The 14,770-nt window shown below is 42.3% G+C and overlaps 1 protein-coding gene across 1 annotated transcript in view; it reads left to right on the forward strand.

The window, feature by feature from the left end:
* The window catches only part of SEC16B (SEC16 homolog B, endoplasmic reticulum export factor), a 312,561-nt gene that overhangs the window by 278,601 nt on the left and 19,190 nt on the right, over window positions 1–14,770 (forward strand). The window lies entirely within an intron of this gene.

The following is a 14,770-nucleotide window of genomic DNA, read 5'->3' on the forward strand; positions in this document are numbered from 1 at the left end:
ATTGCACATGCATTGTTGTTTAATTGCTTTTGAATAATTGTATCTCTTCCTGGCCCTGTAGCATGGAGATGCTCTGTATAGCTAGTCCCACCGTCTTTTCATGGTATCTTTAGTTTCTGTTCTGAGCACTAGCAAGTGCTTTAGCTATAAATGCTATGATTGTTGATCTGATGTCATTTGGATTGAGTCACTGTTTGCTAATTCTACTGAGACTGTAAGTTACAGCTGTCTTTTCACAACTGCATCAGTTGTGGAAATCACACTTCAGTGGTTATATTGCAGAGGCAAAACACTCAAAAATCTTCTTTAGCTCCAGACAAAAAAATAATTTAGCTCCAGTCAAAACATCATTTATCTCCAGGCAAAAAATCCTTTAGCTTCAGTCAAAAAATCTTTTAGCTCCAATGAAAAAATCATCTATAGCTCTGAAATATACTGTAAAATGTGATATGGACAGCTTAGGGCAGTGCAAACATTGTCCTACAAGCCTCTGCATGCCTGCAAGCTATTCACAGCATCCTACAGCCTACAAGAGAGCAACAATCCAGTGTTTTTCTAATGGACCTGTGTTATACAAGTCAACTTGTGCCTCATACATGTATACAGTAAAAGCTGCTACTATGTGTCATTATGATTTTTGCTTAAAAGAGCACTTTCACGCTGATGTGCTGTGGTACTCCCGAAACGCGGGTTAGCTGCAGTTCGCCAGAGACTTCTATTGTATCCTTTTTTTGGTGCACTTTCTGAAAGCGACTCACCTCTTAAAGCAGTACAAGACTGAAGAGTCACAGGAAGAATTAAAGGGATTTGATGAGCTTAATCTAGAGAGAGACAGTTTAGTACTGGGTATATGTAAGGGTTTACAACCAATTTAAGGGAGGCTATTTAAAGCCCATGTACAGGCAAAAACAAAGTTTTCCTAGATTACCTCTTTGCAAACTAAACCTTCCTACCCCAACAGTATACATCACCCTCCTAGTTAGCTAGGAGCTCTAGCTTTAATTGTTAGATAGAGGCTGAATAGCAGTCTTGGTGTAATAGCTAGGTGGGTCAAATTTAGGTCAGAGCTGAAAGGCTCTGCAGACCAGCTCGGTGGGATTTGCCGCTGCTCTAGAACTTTGGAAAAAAATCTAGAAGCAGTAGGTGGAGGTGAGGAGTGGCTGGCCTGTACTCTTAGAGGATCCTGGCCGATCCCCAACAGAAGGCTTGGCAAGAGGCCAGGACAGCCTTTAAGAGTAAATGAGCCTTCTCAGCAGCAGGAGAGTTGGAGGAGAGTTTGGGTGGAAGATAAAGAAGTGAGGCTGGAGAGTAGGAGCCTGGGAGGGGACCCAGATTTAGAAGGGACTCACCTCCAGGCAGGAGGATCTGGGGACTTTACTAGCCCCCTGAGAGAGGACCATCTGTGTAGTAGGGAAGGAGTGGCCAAGCTAGAAGGCCTGGTAGCAGCCACCAACCCACCAGTGACACAGCAAAAGGACTAAGTGAGTAAACCTGCACCCTCTGGGCCACATAGAGGAAGGATCACGCTGGTGGGGAATCAGAGTAGCGACTACCCAGAACTGTCATACTTTAACGTGACAGGCACTGGATTCCCTGCTCAGGAACTCACCCAGATTGGCTGGAGTAGGAGAAACTAGGGTACTGTCTCCTGGATGCAAGTTAATGTGAAAATGCGTGTTGCCTGGCTGTGCAGGACTATAGGGGGACCAAGAACTTCAATGATTCCTAAGGGGGTAGTGCTACACATACATACACACACACATATATATATATATATATATATATATATATATATATATACATACTGTGTGTTCCTGAGCTATATTATATAAGAAACTTAGCTAAAGATAAACTATATTGCCAAACGTATTGGAACGCCTGCCTTTACACACACATGAACTTTAATGGCATCCCAGTCTTAGTCCATAGGGTTCAATATTGAGTTGGCCCACTCTTTGCAGCTATAGCAGCTTCAACTCTTCTGGGAAGCCTGTCCACAAAGTTTAGGAGTGTGTCTATGGGTATGTTTAACCATTTTTCCAGAAGCGCATTTGTGAGGTCAGGCACTGATGTCGGACGAAAAGGCCTGGCTCGCAGTCTCCACTTGAATTCACCCCAAAGGGTTGCAGTCAGGACTCTATGCATGCCAGTCAAGTTCCTCCACCCCAAACTTGCTCATCCATGTCTATATGGACCTTGTTTTGTGCACTGGTGTGCAGTCATGGTGGAACAAGAAGGGGCCATCCTCAAGCTATTCCCACAAAGTTGGAAGCATGAAATTGCCCAAAATGTTTTGGCAGGCTGATGCCTTAAGAATTCCCTTCATTGGAACTAAGGGGCCAAGTCCAACCCTTTAAAGACAACCCTACGCCATAATCCCCCCTCCACCAAACTTTGCACATGGCACAATGCAGTCAGGCAAGTACCGTTCTCCTGGCAACTGCCAAACCCAGACACATCCATGGGATTGCCAGACAGAGAAGTGTGATTCATCACTCCACTGCTCTAGAATCCAGTGGCGGCGTACATTACACCACTGCATCCGCCGTTTTGCATTACACTTGGTGATATAAGGCTTGGATGTAGCTGCTCGGCCATGGAAACCCATTCCATGAAGCTCTCTATGCACTGTTGTTTTGATAATTTGAAAGCCACATGAAGTTTGGAGGTCTTTAGCTATTGATTCTGCAGACAGCTTGCGACTTCTGCACATTGTGCTCCCCACTCTGTCATTTTACGTGGCTGAGTTGCTGTTGTTCCCAGTTGCTTCCAATTTGTTATAATACCACTAACAGTTGACCATGGAATATTTAGAAGCAAGGAAATTTCACAGATGGACTTATTGCACAGGTGGCAACCTATCATGGTACCACGTTTGAATTCACTGAGCTCCTGAGAGCGACCCATTGTTTCACAAATGTCTGTAGAAGCAGTCTGCATGCCTAGGTGCTTGATGTTATACACCTGTGGCCATGGAGGTTATTGGAACACCTGAATCCAATGATTTGGAGGGGTGTCCCAATACATTTGACAATATAGTGTATATCAGTATATTTTAATTAAAGCCATGTTTACACTTTTTTTAACACAATTAAAGAGTGTTTACACTTTTAACACATTTACCAATTCAAGAGATTACATTTGTAAAAATCACTCTAATAAAATTCAGATACAAATCAAACTAGATGTTACTTTATTAATGCAGGATGAATGGACATCATAAAATCTTGCAAAGTAAAGCATTATGTGATTTAATGTTCAAAAATATTATTAGTAATCATGACCGGTATTTTTTATGAACTGAATCCTTTCATGAATTATAGTAAAAGACATGTGAATAAATAAATTATTGTCTGTTTTATGTGGATTTATTTTCCAACTGAACCTACCAGTGGGAAAGTAAGTAGAAGGCTGAAAGGATACTCCACTCCTTCAAGGTCAGGGTTTATATCAGATTTTGGAACTCTGTGGGGGTTGGATAGTTGGATACGGCCTTTGTGCCACAGACCAGCAGGGATTTAGGGGTACAAAATGCCAAAAGCAGTACTTCTAAAAGTCAGATTACTTTTATTTAGACTCATATCATAAAATGCCAACATTTTTTGGGGGTTCAAAGGGACCCCTTCTTCAGAGTTTGGTACTATTGAATAGAGTGTGTACTGGACTGATTGGAGGAGTCCTGAGGGGTAACAAGTGTGATCAGTGCCAGTTAAACTTTTAAGGTAATATTGAAATCTGACCATCAAGGTTTTATAAAGGAAGAGACCCTAGTGATCTTTTCTATCATAAATACCTCCCCTTGCCTGTCAGCGATAATTTGTTTTGAACCATGCAGGAGCAGCTCAGACCACCTTTACGGTATCTGATCTGTGCCGTGGTGATGTGATTCCCATGTACATGTGTGAAAGTGACGTCATCGCAGCACACCCATTCAAGAGGCTGAACAGACAAAACCCAGAAAGGAAGAATTAGCTCTCATGCTTTGTAAGAAGGGGTTCTCAGATTGCCAGATTACTAAATACTGGGAGAAAGGTAGACTGGCACACTACCACATTATACTAAGCAGGTAGGTTGCACTTCTGTATGTTTTCTAGGGTTCATCATCTATTTGATTGCAATGACCCTTTAAAGTGAACCTGTGCTTTGCCAGTTTATCTAAGTTCTCCCTTTCCTAGCTTTACATACTCACCTTCTTGTTGTTGCGCTGCTGCCCCATTTGGTTGCCTAGAGCAAAGAGAGGAAAGGGATTGGCTTGTAATCCTTCCTTGCTCTATCCAAAAAGAAAATGAAAAGGAAGGTAATGACTCATTCATACCAGCCTGCGTGTGTAATGCTCTGTATAATGTGTGTGAAGACTGGTGGAATGCATCATAATATTTTCATTTGTTTATGAATATTTATTACAGGTACTTGTATAACACCAAGAATTTATGCAGCACTTTACATATATATTGTGCATTCACATCAGTCCCTGCCCTCAAGGAGCTTACAATCTAAGGTCCCTAACTCACATTCATACATATATGAAGGCCAATTAACCTACCAGCAGGTCTTTGGAGTGTGGGAGGAAACCCATGCAGGCACAGGGAGAACATGTAAACTCCATTAAGGTAGTGCCATGGTTGGGTTTCAAACCAAGGAACCCAGTGCTGCTAGGCAGAAGTTCTAACCACTTAGCCGTTGTATTTTCTTAACTGGGTTAGATGTCACAAAACAACATTTTGTGCAGCTCTATGTCCCACAGTATGTTGTGCTGCATTGTGGTGACATGCATTGAGGGTGAATTCACACTAGAATGGACAGCTGCCGAAGTGTCGTACCTCTCCAGTAGCTATCCACTCTGAATAAAGTTTGTACAAAAACAAAAAAAGGAGCTGTGTGATGCAACGTTTACAGAAGTACACGTCATTCATGTCACTGTACAGCAGCACGATGCTCTGTGCTGCTGTACAGTGCCTTGCAGTTCTGTACAGTGCACTGTGCTAAAAGGCAACATATGTGCATTTAATCGCAGCGCTCTGGGCTGTGTTGCAGTGTGAATGGGACACACAGAAAACAATTGTTTTATGTTTACACTGCTTACAATGCTGTAAAATGCCTATTACAGCACACTGTGTGAATTCAGAGGTTTCTGGTGCGTAAAAGTGCAGACACCACTAAGTGCCTGCATGGTGTTAATAGGGCACATGGAAAAGAGTTGTTTTCTATGTTTCCTTGCTTTGGGCCTCCTTGGTCTATACAGATCAGCAGAGCTCTATGGACACAAAGTGAATGAGCCCATGAAAATTTTGATGTTAGTACACTATCTCACCTTAGGGTTCATGTACACTGCAGCTCCTAAACTGATGTTCAGGAGCTTTTCTGCATTTTTTTCAGCAGCCCCTGAACTCCCCCTAATGTTTTCCTATATGTCCATGTACACATAGTAATTTACAGTCTTTTGCAGGCAGTTGAGTTTACAGTCGTTTTTTTTTAACGCAGCAAAGTTGCGTTCAGGAGCAGATTTTACTGGCGTTTCAAATGCTTGTAAACAATTGTTAACGCGGTTAACTGCGTTTATAAGCGTTTGCGTTTAGAAGTGTTTTTTGACAGGTCCATATCCAGATGCAGTTCAGATCCTTTTTTCATCATCAAAAATGCACGCAAAGTGTTTTCCATGTATTCCAATTGACCCAGTACACCATTCAGTCAATTGCAGGTTTCGCGTGAAGGAAAAAATGGTAGAACGTGCTGCATTATGCTCATGATGGGATCTAAAGTGAATACAACCAGAAAAGACAGGTCATCTCAACACATACTGCTTTCTCTGCTTCTGCTCTCTCTATTTCTCTCAAAATGTCTGAAATAGTTAATTTTTTACTATTTTTCCGTGCATTCTGGGCATTTGGGAGGGTCTCCTGAGGTTATCTTTTAAAAACACTTCTAAACGCAAACACGTATAAACACAGTATGCAAACGCGGCTAAACTGAAGTTTTTTGACCTACCTTTTCCAGCAGTCAGTTTCCATCGTTCAGAAGTGTTTACCAAACTCCCCGTGTACATGAGCCCAAATATCTATTCTGTGACTTCGGCTGACCTTTAAATACCAAATCGCAAATAATTTCTGTTCTAATTTTTGAAACTGTTACGCAAATCTCTATAAATATTAGACATCGTACATAATTCATGTTGTTTGCCAGGCCTTTCTAATTTATTAAGTAAATTAAGTTTATATTTGATTTTACATCGTGCAGAACTTAGTGACGTATCCTGTTCATCATAATTCAGCCCATGAATGTATTTTAGACAATTTATATGCAGTACAGAATACTATAAGATGATTTTCCTCAAAAAAACACCTCTCCCCTGTGTCGGCTGGCATAAACTTTGCCTAACAATTTATGTGTATAACGCTGATGCAGACAGAAAATGGATCAACACAGTAAAATAAACGCCCGCTTGCCCTTTTCTGTACATTGATCCTTCTGCCCCAGTGTATTGCTCGAGCAATCTATCAATGGATATACACATAAAAACAGACTACAGGCTTTTTAATTATTGATTGACCACAAACCAAAGTCCACACTTAGCACAAAGGAGGAAATTCTGATAGGAATGTTATTTGTCAATCCGTAAAACAAAATAATTAGCAAGTAGATGTGGATAACCCTTATGCCACACACATGAGATTATCTAGCACTTTATGTTAAAGAGTTCTGGGCTCAACAAACAATATTTGTAAAATGAGAAAAAGTTACTGATAATGATCTCTGCCATGGATAAAGACCCACACTTGTTCAGAGAAAGAGATAGCTGACGTCTGCATTAAAGAGACCCTGTCACAGAGTTAAAGTAGAACTTCACTCTCTCAATCAATTGACTATTTTTAACTACTTGCCGACCAACAATAGTACATTTACTGCTGGTTGGCAGTGTGAGCAGGCACAGGGATGTACCTGTACATCAACCTCTGGGTCTGGTGGATACAGAGGATCATGGTGCTCGGTACCCAGACGCTGTGAGCAGCTGGGGTATCATGTGATAACCAATCATAGCGATCACATGATAACATGTAAACAAAACTGTCATGAATGCCAGCTGGCAGCTTGCTTACTATTGTGATCAATCACATAGTAAAAGGCCATTCACAGCATTATAATAGTAAATAATCTGCCATGAATTAATGCCATGTTGCCTTTAGGACTTCTCCAGAGCTTCCCCCATCCTTTGGAACTCTACCCCAATTAGCAGACTATCGCCTATTCTGCTCACTTTTAAGCGATCTCTGAAAACCTCTTCAGGGCAGGGGCATCCCTAGGGTTGGTGTCACCTGATGCAATAACACTTGGTGACACCCCCTCTGATCCCCTATGCGGATTTGGGGAGCATAATGGATCGGAGTCCGATCCATTATGCTCAATCCACAGATCTGATCCATCTTGCAGGGATCGTCGGCTTGCTTTACAACTTACCTTTTCGTGCAGCTGGTACGGTGTCACGCTATATAAATCCTGTATAATAATAATAATTCATGACAGGTAGGACGATTGCTTATAACAGTGATCATTACTGTTATAAGTAATCACAGTGTAAAAAAGAAAAATCCCTGATCACCCCGCAGAGTAGTACAATGTCACTATGGTGACACCAAAGTACTCTGATGACAGTATGTAGAAAAATTGCAAAAAAAAAAGAACAAACTGTAAAAAAAAAGAAACAAAATGTTGTAAAAGTGAATTAAAAAAGTTAACTTTTTTTTTTTTACATAGTCACCAGTCAGTATCCCTGATCACTGACAACAGTCATATGATGACACTGCACTGCACTGTTGACAGTATGACAGACAAATTGTGAACAAAAACCCAAACATTATTTAATTTCCTCATTTTCAAAAAAATGTATACAAAAAATTATAACTTCAGAAAGATTGTCATGCTTCTTACTAAAGAGGCCTAACTTTATGAAAGATAATTTGTTTGCAAAATTTTATAACACAATTTTCTGGGGTTTTTCCTTTATATAATAAAAAAAAAACAGAGGTGATAAAACACCACCAAAAGAAAGCTCTACTTGTGTGAAAAAAATTTAATATAAATTTAATTCTGGTACAGTGTTGCATGACACAGTTGCCAGTTAAAGTAGCACAGTGCTGAATAGCAAAAAATTACCTGGCCATGAAGGGGGTAAAACCTAGTACAAACAAGTGGGCAATCCTCATGCTGCTAGCATTAGTAAATCGAAAGGAAAACTTTTTTTTTTTTACGTCTTCAGTTACTTCCTGGTTTTCAGGCCTAGGCAAATGTTATGTTATACAGTTGTGTTCAAAATAATAGCAGTCAGACATCACTAACCTGATCAGTCTCTGTTTTTGGTAGAAATGATATTTCTATATGGCAAATAATTTACTAGCAGGTGTAGTAGAGTAATAGAAATCCAACAGATCCAACAGTCATGACATGGATGCTGCTGATTCTGTGTAATTGAATCACTAATTGAAAGGGGCATGTTCAAAATAATAGCAGTGTGGAGTTCTATTAGTGAGGTCATTCATTCTTTGAAAAACAGGTGGCAATTATTGCCCTTATTTAAGGAAGGAAGGCAGCAAATGTTGTACATGCTGGTTACAGTGCATTTCTCTCTGAAATTCTGAGGAAAATGGGTCGTTCCAGACATTGTTCAGAAGAACAGCGTACCTTGATTAAAAAGTTGATTGGAGAGGGGAAAACATATAAGGAAGTGCAGAAAATGATAGGCTGCTCAGCTAAAATGATTGCAAATGCTTTAAAATGGCAACCAAAACCTGAAAGGCGTGGAAGAAAGCGAAAAACTACCATTCGAATGGATAGAAGAATAGCCAAAATGGCAAGGACTCAGCCAACAATCAGCTCCAGGAAGATCAAAGAAGGTCTAAAGTTCCCTGTGAGTACTGTTACAATTAGAAGACACCTATGTGAAGCCAAGCTATCTGCAAGAAGCCCCCGCAAAGTCCCACTGTTGGAAAAAAGACGTGCTGAAGAGGTTACAATTTGCCAAAGAGCACATTGACTGGCCTAAAGAGAAATGGCGCAACATTTTGTGGACTGATGAAAGTAAGATTGTTCTTTTTGGGTCTAGTGGCCGGAGACAGTTTGTCAGACGACCCCCAAACACTGAATTCAAGACACAGTACACTGTGAAGACAGTGAAGCATGGTTGCGCAAGCATCATGATATGGGGATGTTTCTCATACTACGGTGTTGGGCCTATTTATCGCATACCAGGGATCATGGATCAGTTTGAATACATCAGAATACTTGAAGAGGTCATGCTGCCTTATACTGAAGAGGAAATGCCCTTGAAATGGGTGTTCCAACAAGACAACGACCCCAAACACACCAGTAAACGTGCAACATCTTGGTTCCAGACCAACAAGATTGAAGTTATGGAGTGGCCAGCCCAATCCCCGGATCTTAATCCAATAGAAAACTTGTGGGGTGACATCAAAAATGCAGTTTCTGAGGCAAAACCAAGAAATAGAGAAGAACTGTGGAATGTAGTCCAATCAGGGGTGGACTGACAACTCATGGGGCCCCCGGGCAATAGGGGATCATGGGGCCCCTGTGTCCTTGCCCAAACTCAAAAAAGCCTATGAAAAAAGTACCAGGGGCATCTCATGGGGCCCCCTACTGACCCCGAGCCCTCAGGCAGTGCCCGAGTTTCCAAATGGTCAGTCCGCCCCTGAGTCCAATCATCCTGGGCTGGAATACCTGTTCACAGGTGCCAGAAGTTGGTTGACTCCATGCAACACAGATGTACAGCAGTTCTCAGAAACAGTGCTTATACAACTAAATATTCATTAAGTGATTCAAAGGAAAGCAAAATCTTCAAACATTTTTCAGTTTATATAGTGAATGTTTGAGTTTGTAAAGAAGAATACAAACACTGCTATTTTTTTGAACAGTCTAATATTCACTTTTCTTCAATTTTTGTAGAGGAACAACACAAATGTGATATATTTTTCTTCATGTTTTGATTTGGAATAGAATCTGTTGTGTTCCCAATGCATTTGTGTGTATGGAAATAAAAGCTATTAGAAGGATTTTGAGCTTTATTCACTTTTTTCAACACACTGCTATTATTTTGAACACAACTGTATATCCCAGGAGTCTTCCGGAAAGGAAGAGGGATTTTCTCAGCTAAGCACACCCTCCTGCCTGCATGCCTGAGCAAAGGACAGATGGATTCCAGGAAGAAAATGCTACATGAGTCCTCTGCCCTTTCTCAAGATGGCCATGGCCAGAAATGCTAGAGGGTGTTTTTGAAAGAGATTTCTCAGCAAGATAATAGATGGATGCATGGAGACATGGATGGTTGGGTGAGTTTACTCTGAATATTAAACATGAATTAAATATTATTTTTGGTGTGCGGTGCTCAGATGTAATGTAGTTCTGCTTTAAAGCTGAACTTTTGTAAAAAATGTTTCTCGGTACACTGCATAAGGAACATAATTTACTGCTAACAAAGCGTGTCCTGCTGGATATTGTAGAAATCCTCTTTTCAGCGATGCCAGGACTTCCTGGGCTCAAACAGTGAAGGATTGCACTGCTCACCTTCCCCTTCATTCATTCACAAAGCCCCTTGTACTATTTTCACAGAATGCAAAGTGTATTGTCAAAGGGAAGAGAGGGGAATAAATGACAGGCCCCCCTCCTCCATTCACAAAACACGTATTTTATGAAAAAGAAAATTAGGAGTCTTGTGAACGGTGAATGTACAGATGGAGCAGAAGTAGAGAGCGAGCGGTGCGATCCTTCACTTTTAGAGCCAAAGTAATTAACCCATGCAGCTCCAAAAGAAAATTATCTGGCATCAATGAAAAGATCATTTTTCCGGTAACCAGCAGCCATACACTTTATTAGAGGTAAGTTATAACCCTTGTGCTGTACCGTATACCCAAAAACATCAGCTTTAAAAAAAATGCAGGGAAAAAAACAAACATGTATTTTAACCTTTTTCTGCCATCGCCTCCTGGACTTTAACAGGTTCTAAGTGCCGGGAGGTGGAGGTGGGCATTCGGATGATGTGACGACTGTGATTGGCAGTCACATGATCGGAAAGCTCCCAATCGCAAGTATGCATTGGGAACTTTCAGGTACATGCTGGTAACTGAGCACGTATGCAGCCGCTCAACATTAAAGCCCACCCACCAAAAGGCCACATATATATGCACAGACGACACTCTGGCGGACACATTTTATGTTACGGGGCACTCTGATGGGCACATTTTATGTTAAGGGATACTCTGATGGGCACATTTTATGTTAAGGGACACTCTGATGGGCACATTTTATGTTAAGGGGCACTCTGATGGGCACATTTTATGTTAAGGGGCACTCTGACGGGCACATTTTATGTTAAGGGGGCACAAATGGGCACATACTGTGGAAAGGGGCACTCTTACGGGGAATATGATGTAAAAGGACACTCTGATGGGGAAATATGGTGGAAAGGGGTACTTTGAGTGTAAGGGGGCACTCTGACGGGAATACCTGATGTAAGGTGGCACTGTGATGGGGATACAGGATATAAAGGAGCACTCTGATGGCGACACCTAATGTACGGGAGCACACTGATGGGCACACCCTATTCGGACTTCAGCCAGAAGAAAATTTTAGTGACCGGACCTCCTTGAATTTTAATTCAATACCTCTGCCCTAGACTCTCCTGTTCTGGAAGTATCTTTGTATTTTTCTGAGGGCTCATTCATCCATACTGCAGTGACCTGCATGTTTGCACTGGATGAACACAGGTCACCTCTAGGACACATAGAAAACAATTGTTTTCTATGTGTTCTGTGCACACCATGCTGCTGGTGTCCTGTGTGTTGTGTTAAAATGCTACATGTCTGCATTTAAACACTTGTCAACACACACACATGTAATGCTGGGAAAGAAAAAAAATGCTTTTCATTATTTTTTAGCCATCTTTGGGGATAAGTAGTGGTTGTGCAGTGGAGAGTGCTGTTAGATGTCTGCATCCCCTGCCACATGCTTTGCCTCCTTCTGCCAGTTGCTATGTCAGTACTGGATAAAGTGGTGATGTGAAACTGACAGGAGGCACCACAGAACTGGAAACTTGACATTCGAAATATCCACTAGTGCACTGTCTTCAAGAGCTAGCTGTGGCCCCTGAAAGAATATTTTGTGTCCAACACCTCTGGATGTGTCACATTTCTGGCTTCCATCTGTGCTTTGTGGTCTCTTTTTTCAACCCCTATATCACTACTGTGTCCTGTAGGGGTTGGTGGATGGTACCACATTGCATGACAGGGGATGCAGGCATCTGACACATCTGGGCCTGATGGATGCTGAACATTCCCCTAGAGATAGAGGATCTTAAAGACAGTGGAGCCAGAACTCACCACCCACTGCACTGCAGAGTCATGATAGAATGAACCTGTACAGGGTAAAGCAGCAGTTTCACTTGAATCCTGCTCCTGCAGCATGCATTCACTTTTTCACTCTCATTCCACATGTTCCATGTTTCTACACAAACAGAAACTTTGGACACTGGAATGTAAAGATTTACTCTACTATAGGCTGTGCACAACAAATGACACCATGAAACTACATGATCAATACACATCTTATTCAGGTGAAAACACAAGGTGCAGGCAGGAATGCCTACAGTGCATTCAGATCGCATTTCAGAGGAAATTGACAGGTGATGCACCACCTGTTTTAACCCAATTTTTTCCAACAAATGCATTGCATGTAAACAGACCCATCTGCTGCCATTTGCAGCTTAATGATGGCAGTTGTGGCTCAACCGTGCATTTTTACTGCCCCCCAACCACACATCTAAACTTAGCCTAAAAGTGGTTGTAAACCTCAGACATGAATTATGAACAAAACATATCCCTCTATAGCGTGTACATGTCTAAATGAAGTGTAATTTCTGTCTGCTGCTTCCAGGGGCGTATTTACCACAAGGCAAACCAAGCATTTGCCTTGGGCGGCATTTTTCAGGAGGGCAGCGCTGCCCCCTAGAAGAAGGAATACACGCCGCATGGGGACCGGGTGGGAGCCAAGAGAGCCTGCGGGCTGCTTGATGTATGCAGAGCCCGACTCCTATTCCCGGGGATGTCCAGAGCTGTGAAGGTGAGTGTCTATAAACAGAAAATTGATGTTGCGCTAATCGCAATAATGCCACAGACATTCCAAAACAAATAATGAGATGAGAAGACAATAGATAATACACCATAACATAATCAGTAAATGGAAGGAATACAGGAGTGAAGTAAAAGGTGAAATAATAAAGGTCCAAAATGAGGACCAAAAGGTGTAACAGACAATAAATCGTGACCGTGGGCAAAACACACAGAAATGATCAGGGAGAAATAAAATATTAATATAAGTTTCTTTCTCTCTCTTGCCAGGGATGGGAGGGGGGTGGCGGCGGGTGTATGAGGGAGGTGGTGGTAGTGGAAGGCTCTCTTGGCCAGGGTGGTGTTGGTTGGTGTCAGGCTCTCTCTTTTGGGGGGGGTGGGTTGCTGGTTTGCGCTATGCTCCCTCCGCGGTTGGGGGGGGGGGTTTGGTCAGTGTCAGGCTCCCTCCTTTGGGGGGGTGGGTTGCTGGTTGGTGTTATGCTCTCTCCGAGGTTGGGGGGGGTGTTGGTGCCCAGCTCTCTCCTTTGGGGGGGGGGATTTCTGGTTGGTGTTATGCTCTCTCCACAGTTGGGGGGGAGGGATGTTGGTCAGTGTTAGGCTCTCTCCTTTGGGGGGGTGGGGGTGGTGGTTGGTGTCAGGCTCTCTCCGCAGGGAAGGTTGGGGTGGCATATTTTTGCTTTGCTAGGGCAGCACAAAACCTAGATACACCACTGGCTGCTTCGTTTTTTTGCTATCAGCATTTATCACTTCTGACAGATTTTCCTCACACCAAGAGAAAATGGTGACGGGGAGGGACCTCCCCAGATTGACAGTCTTGGCTCTGTTCCTGTGAGCTGTGTGGAGGGAGGCGTGTCCCTTCCCTCCAATCAGCTCTCATCAAGTCTCCTCACTGAGCTCTGCAGAATGTGTAATTTCAGCTCTCCATCCCTTTTTTCTGAACTCTCAGACAAGCTTTATATATTCAGCACTTTGGACAGATATAGAGAATATTAGACTGCAGATAAACAGGTACAACTTATGTTGGAGGATTTTTTTTTAATTTCTGAGACCATTCACTTCACTGGATATTTGTAAGGGTTTACAACCACTTTAAACAAGACCACAGACAAAATATTACACTTCAAAGGGGTTTGTGACGGGAGTAACTTTGGGTGGGGGGCCCATGGAACACAGCTCACTTTGGAGGGGTGGAAAGACCCCTGTCTCAGCTCCCCATATCCCTCTTATGTGTAAGTCATCCTATCCCTGTTAGGGGTACAGGGTGAAATATACTAATATTGGGGTGGGGGTTGTTCATTGTTTAATGCCATGTGGTTGCATCCCATTGTTCTATTGTGTGTCTTACTTGGGATCAAACTATTATGGGATGTATGTGTTTGTGTATTGGCTTGATGGGGGGGTGTCTGCTGATGTGTCTCTTGTTGCTAGATGTGGTTTGCCCCTCCCTGTGTCATTATGCAGGGAGGGGGGAATTGTTCCCTTGAATGTTTATATCTTGTATCTGTGTTAAAATAAAGGAGTCTTATTTCCTAGTTTTCCTTCAAGAGTGGTGTCCGTGGACAGTGTTTGGACAGGGAAGCGGTATTCTAACGGAAATACCCAAGTGCAGTCGGGGTCCGGTTCCATTACAGTGTTCTAAGCTT

The sequence above is a fragment of the Staurois parvus genome, unplaced genomic scaffold (genome assembly GCF_062004578.1).
Source record: "Staurois parvus isolate SC_StPar_1 unplaced genomic scaffold, SC_StPar_1.0 ptg000166l, whole genome shotgun sequence".
NCBI lineage: Eukaryota > Metazoa > Chordata > Amphibia > Anura > Ranidae > Staurois > Staurois parvus.